This window comes from Mixophyes fleayi, chromosome 3 (genome assembly GCF_038048845.1).
Source record: "Mixophyes fleayi isolate aMixFle1 chromosome 3, aMixFle1.hap1, whole genome shotgun sequence".
Lineage (NCBI taxonomy): Eukaryota > Metazoa > Chordata > Amphibia > Anura > Limnodynastidae > Mixophyes > Mixophyes fleayi.
Window position 1 is genome coordinate 11,986,679 of NC_134404.1, and position 7,209 is coordinate 11,993,887.

Here is a 7,209-nt window from a genome sequence, read left to right on the forward strand (position 1 = left end):
AGATTGTCACTTGTCAAATCAAAGTGTCAAAAAGGCACATATAATGGCAGTAATCAAATGAGGAAAACAGCCACTCTTTTGAAACTGCATAGGTCTAGTTAAGCCAGAATGTAAGTATGTTACATTAAAAGCCACAATTAGTTGTAGCAGCTCTTCACAGCCTGCAATGCCTAATTGAAATCGAAGTGGCTCAAATGTTTAAGTGCCCGTAAAACATTGCAATGAATTGATGTATAATTCCTGAGTTCGAACCTGGGACGAGCCTTGAGCTATATAATTGCCATTCATTATTTTAATTATTCATTAGATATATTTGTGATCATGTTTATTACTATATTATTTATATCGTTTTTAGAGTCTGAGATATTGATATATCATGAGAATACTTTAGAGAGTTGAGTTTAGTATTGAACACAAACTTTGATTGTGCTATTTTGGATATTAGTACAGAATTGTTTTCAGATTTATAGAGTCTGAATATACTGCTAATAGATAGGACAGGTGTGTCATTATTATGTTTAATTCATTTTAGTAACTATTTAACGACCTCTTGTGAGACAGTTAGCTCCGTGTGCTGTTAGCTTGTTGCAGTTGTTCCTCTGAGGAAATCACATATTGGTGAAGAAACGCGTTAGATCCCCTGAACATATTTGAATACATTAATGTGAGGGGTGGATACCGTTCCTTTTTAGTCGACTGTGCTTAATTCACATCGCACAGGACACTATTTTTCAACAGCCACCAATCACAATTCTGTTTGCCAGGAGTGGATATTGTTAATAATTTTACTTATTTATATGTCTTATATCAGAAAATAATAAGTTATAATTTCACTAAAATAAATCAATTTTCACTCAAGGTTGGATTATCTTAATGTATATAATTACATATTTATACAATATTTTTTGACTATTATTATGTTAATCCATTATGCTTTAACATTGATCCTGTCCTGCTGTCTTATTTTATTTTATTTATTTTATACATATAATTTTTCTAGTAGTTTATGATAAATAATAACATCTATATACTCCTCTTAACATAAAACCTATATAATGCATTATATTTTGTTATTTTTGTTACAGTAAGATACAATCAATGTACTTTGGAATCATGAGAGAGACAAATTCGGAGGAGTAATGTACTAAATAAATTTGAATAAATCCGTGCTGATTTGTTACTGATGGTTTAAAAACCCCGCTCTTTAGGTAAACGGGTTTGCTGTGAACAAGCAGACTACCAGCGAAACGCGTGTCTGTTTTGCTGGCCATGTCTCATCTACTACTAATTTATATAATTAAAGCAGTCCTAATATCTATACCTAGTAACAAATAGATTTGTTGCACTCATCCTATGAATTAGAACATAAACCGCTAAGCTGTAAATGTACTACAATAGTTTTATTAGCGGCTACATGAATGTGTTCTCTGGGGTTAATGAGTGGTTGAATATTTGGAAGGAATCTATTAGCTTTATATATTCAAAGCAGTCTTAAAGACTTGCACCCAATGATAAATAGATTTGTGCCACTCACCCTATGGACTAAAATACAAACCGCTAAGCTGTAACCATACTATAGTAGGGGTTACCTGAATATGCTTTCTTTGGGGTTAACGAGTGGTTAATATCTGGAAGGAATCTATTAGTTTAATGAAGTTATTTGAGACAATTGAAGATTTATTAATCCTATGGCATTAGGAGTAAGCAGCCTTAAAAAACATTTTCAGGAGAGACACGAATAATACTTAATACGCTGATCAATTGTATAATCCATATAGCATTTACCCTTCGATAATTAAGTTATCTGAGTGATTGTGTAATGGTTCATTAACACCTTATAAAGGAGACATACGGCTGATAATACGATCTCTACTTTTTACTTCACACAGACAAGGGAAGGGAAATATTTATACACAGTGATGAAGAAAAGATACATATGTGTAGAAACTAGAGATGGGCGGGTCCGGTTCTCCGAGAACCGAACCCACCCGAACTTTGGGTATCCGAGTACCGAGCTGAGCAGCTCGGTACTCTCCCGCCCATTCCGAATCCAAATCGAGGCCGAACGTCATTGTGACGTCGTCGGATCTCGGGACTCGGTTCTCGCGATACTTCAACTTTATAAATACACGCCTCCACAGCAATCCATCGCCATTTGACAGAGGGAGAGAGCAGGGTGTAGTCATAGGCTAATTAGAGCAGGGACAGAGAATACCATATTGTTCTTGCAATTGCTCTAACCAAAATCGCTAGTGCAGAGAGGAGGATAGAGGTTTATTATTTTTTCTTCATATTTGGCACTCCCCAGCGCTTTTGGGGTGTCCCCCATAATTGTGCATTAATATTTCTGGCTGTCAAAAGTCATATCTGTCAGCATTATCTACTAAATAATTTGTAGCACACCTCAGTGTTTTTGGGGTGTCCTCCCTAATTGTGCATTAATATTTCTGGCTGTCAAAAGTCATATCTGTCAGCAGTATCTACTCAATAATTTTTAGCACTCCTCAGTGTTTTTGGGGTGTCCTCCCTAATTGTGCATTAATATTTCTGGCTGTCAAAAGTCATATCTGTCAGCAGTATCTACTCAATAATTTGTAGCACTCCTCAGTGTTTTTGGGGTGTCCTCCCTAATTGTGCATTAATATTTCTGGCTGTCAAAAGTCATATCTGTCAGCAGTATCTACTCAATAATTTTTAGCACTCCTCAGTGTTTTTGGGGTGTCCTCCCTAATTGTGCATTAATATTTCTGGCTGTCAAAAGTCATATCTGTCAGCAGTATCTACTCAATAATTTGTAGCACTCCTCAGTGTTTTTGGGGTGTCCTCCCTAATTGTGCATTAATATTTCTGGCTGTCAAAAGTCATATCTGTCAGCAGTATCTACTCAATAATTTTTAGCACTCCTCAGTGTTTTTGGGGTGTCCTCCCTAATTGTGCATTAATATTTCTGGCTGTCAAAAGTCATATCTGTCAGCAGTATCTACTCAATAATTTGTAGCACTCCTCAGTGTTTTTGGGGTGTCCTCCCTAATTGTGCATTAATATTTCTGGCTGTCAAAAGTCATATCTGTCAGCAGTATCTACTCAATAATTTTTAGCACTCCTCAGTGTTTTTGGGGTGTCCTCCCTAATTGTGCATTAATATTTCTGGCTGTCAAAAGTCATATCTGTCAGCAGTATCTACTCAATAATTTGTAGCACTCCTCAGTGTTTTTGGGGTGTCCTCCCTAATTGTGCATTAATATTTCTGGCTGTCAAAAGTCATATCTGTCAGCAGTATCTACTCAATAATTTGTAGCACTCCTCAGTGTTTTTGGGGTGTCCTCCCTAATTGTGCATTAATATTTCTGGCTGTCAAAAGTCATATCTGTCAGCAGTATCTACTCAATAATTTTTAGCACTCCTCAGTGTTTTTGGGGTGTCCTCCCTAATTGTGCATTAATATTTCTGGCTGTCAAAAGTCATATCTGTCAGCAGTATCTACTCAATAATTTTTAGCACTCCTCAGTGGTTTGCGCTCAGAATGGATTCAAAGCAGTCCACATATGATCTAAATGAGCAACCAGGTTCTGTCACCAGTCCTGATGTTAGTGTTCCCAGTACGTCATCTGGCCAAGGCGATGTCAAACAACAGAGTGTTTTCAAATTAGTGCAAAAAACAAAAACCAAAAAAAAATTTACTGTATTGAAGCGAAAAAGAAGTGTAACTGAGCAAAAGTTAAGTGACGATAAAAAAAAAATTGCAAGCATGCCATTCTACACACGCAGTGGCAAAGAGAGAATGAGGCCTTCACCTTTGGCTATTAGTGGCAGATCCCAAAAAGTTACCCAGCCTACAATTGGTGCACAACTACTGTTACGCGTCAAAGCCGAGCTGCAAGATAACAGTGAGGCATTACAGGAGAATATTTGCTCTGATTCACAAATGATAACAATCCCTGTGGAGAGTCCATCCAACAGTGGGATGTCTAATCGTGAGCATTCTGCTGATGTGTGCCTTAATAGCCCGAGTGTAGCCGGTGATACCCAAATTGAGGATGCCACTTTGGAATTAGAAGAGGATGAGGGGGAGATTTGTGTAGGCGACGAGGGCGCTAATGATGATGTTGATGATTATGATGCAGACAGATACCAAATTGCCTTTCTCAATTTCTATTTATATTCTAGATTATATAACGGCTGAATAGTTTTCTATTTTACTCCTAGTGGAGAGAGGATCTGATGCAGACAGATACCAAACTGCCTTTGTCCATTTCAATTTATATTGTACAGTATATAACGGCTGAATTTATTAGTATTTTATACAAGTGGAGGGGGGCCTAGAGAGACAGAGTGACCCCAAACTGTCTTTCTCCATGTCAATTAATATTGTACAGTCTATAATGGCTGAATTTTTTAGTATTTTATACAAGTGGAGGGGGGCCTAGAGAGACAGAAACCAAACTGGCTTTCTCCATGTCAATTAATATTGTACAGTCTATAATGGCTGAATTTTTTGCTATTTTATACAAGTGGAGGGGGGCCTTGAGAGACAGAAACCAAACTGGCTTTTTCCATTTCTTTACATATTTAACTATAAGTGTAGGGTGTAATATACATTCAAAGACGATGGCTGCATTGCCAATATGCATAGATGGAGAGGAAGACAATCTGTTTTGTGTGTAGAATAGGCCTACCAACGAAGAATTAAACTGTTTTTTTGGATGATTTATTACCTCAACAATTAGATTACTTGTCTCTAAAACAGTTGGAGCACTAAATTGGGTTAATTTAGGCCCAAAAACATGGATTTTCCCAAAAAATAGCAAAACAAAACCAAACAAAACCAAAACCAAAACCAAAACACGCAATGGCGGTTTTGCAAAACCAAAACCAAAACCAAAACACGACGGTAATCCAGATCCAAAACCGAATCCAAAACCAAAACACGGGGGTCAGTGACCATCTCTAGTAGAAACCAACTAATGAATTAAACTATTAAATTACAGTGCATGGCTGGGGATCCTAATACGGAACTATCCTATAATTCTCGGCGGAATATCTGTATCATAACTAAAACAGGATCGATATATTTTTGTATAACATTTACCCTTCAATAACTAAGTCATGAGTGATGACATTGGGATTAACATCTCATGCAAGAGATACATAATTTATAACAAAGTATCCGTTTCTGTTCCGCTCAGACAAGAGAAGGAATTTGCTTTTCGTATCGTAACTAAGGGTGTGCACCGGCCAATTTTGGTGTTTTGGGTTCTGATTAGCTTGAGGTTTTGGGTTCTGATTTGTTTTGCCAAAACACCCCACGAAAGGTTTTGGATCTGATTTTGGGTTTTGGGTTCTGATTTTTTTTTTAAAAAAGCATAAAAAGTGCTAAAATCCATATTTCGGGTTTTTTTTCCACTCCTACACTATTATTAACCTCAATAACATTCATTTACACTAATTTCCAGTCTATTGTGAACACCTCACACCTCACAATATTGTTTTTAGTCCAAAAGGTTGCACCGAGGTAGCTGGATGTCTAAGCAAAGCAACACAAGTCAGCGGCACAAACACGTGGCCCATCGTAGGTGGCTGTGTAGGCTTGAATATCCTTTTTCTGCTCCTCCATCCTCTGCAGCATATAGAGGGTGGAGTTCTAGCACGTCACTACCTCTTGTTTTCGTTAATGACAGGGCATTTTCATTATTTTTTTATTTGGCAGGAACATTGAACATAGTTTAATATCTGATACGAAGCTTTATGGACTGCGTAGTGGAGTGGCCCCGGTACCCAATTTGGTACCGGGGCCACAATACCTCCTCCAACTAGTCTCAATTCCACTGCACAGATGGCGGACACCGGATGCACGTCTAACACCAACATAGCTGTTAAGGCCGCAGTTATCCGCTTTGCCATAGTATGACTAGTGTCGTACTTGGTGCTCATGGCAAACGACTGTTGGATGGTCAATTGTTTGGTGAAAGACGTAGCGGTCTTACGACTTCCCCTCTGGGAAGATGACCGACTACCAGCAGCAACAGCAGCAGTGGCAGTAGTAGGCGTACCGCTGCAGGATTCCTCGGATGAATCCCGGATTGAAGAGGACTCAGTCTGGCTGGTGACATGGCCTGCAGGACTAAATCTGATGGAGAACGAGGAGGAAGTTGACAAGGAGGGTGTTGCTGGTGTGTATCCAACAGGACCAAGGGATTTAGGTGTCCCTGGACTGATGACGGTCCTAGCCACAGTTCCTGAACTAATCACTGAACTATGAAGGTTATTCAGGTGACATATAAGGGAGGATGTCCCTAGGTGCCCAAGATCCTTACCCCTGCTTATTTGAGCTTTACATAAGCTACATTTGTTATCTGGATTGGGATAAAAATAACTCCAGACCGAAGAGGTGGATTTTTTTGTCTTCTGACCAGGCATGACGATGGGCTTTTTCATCCCATGGACAACAACTGATTCCCCCCCTGGTGCCTCATTTAAGATAACCACATCAGCATCCTCCTCGTCAAGTTCCTCCTCAGCGCCAGCAACATCAATATCTTCCTCCTGGTGTACAACATTCACACCTTCATTAGCCAAATATGTAACTGGACTGTGGGTGATCCTTCCAGCATATGCAGAGGGTGTGCTGCAAATGGTGGAAGGAGCCACCTCTTCCCGTACAGTGATGGGAAGGTCAGGCTTCGCAACCACCAACACCCTTGGACTCGCCTTGGGGATTTGTGATGCCATCTCTTTAGAAGGCAGATTTGTTTGCTGTGTTGTTGATGACAGCTTAAGTCTCTTAAATTTTTTAGAGGGGGGGGAGGAGGAGGGCTTAGATCCTTGGGTGAAGCTGAACCACTAGTCCTGAACACGGGCCAGGGCCTAAGCCGTTCCTTGCCACTCTGTGTCGTAAATGGGATATTGACAAGTTTTTGTTTCTCCTCAGATGTTTTTAATTTCCTTTTTTGGGTAATTTTATTGAACTTTGGGTTTTTGGATTTTACATGCCCTCTACTAGGAGATTGGGCATCGGCCTTGGCAGACGACATTGATGGCATTTCATCATCTATGTCATGAATAGTGGCAGCAGCTTGAGCATTAGGAGGAAGTGGGTCTTGATCTTTCCCTACTTTATCCTCCAAATTTTTGTACTCCATTATATGAAGCACACGTTGTATTACAGTACTATTTTTAAATACTGCTGGAACAGTGAACAATTTTTAATAG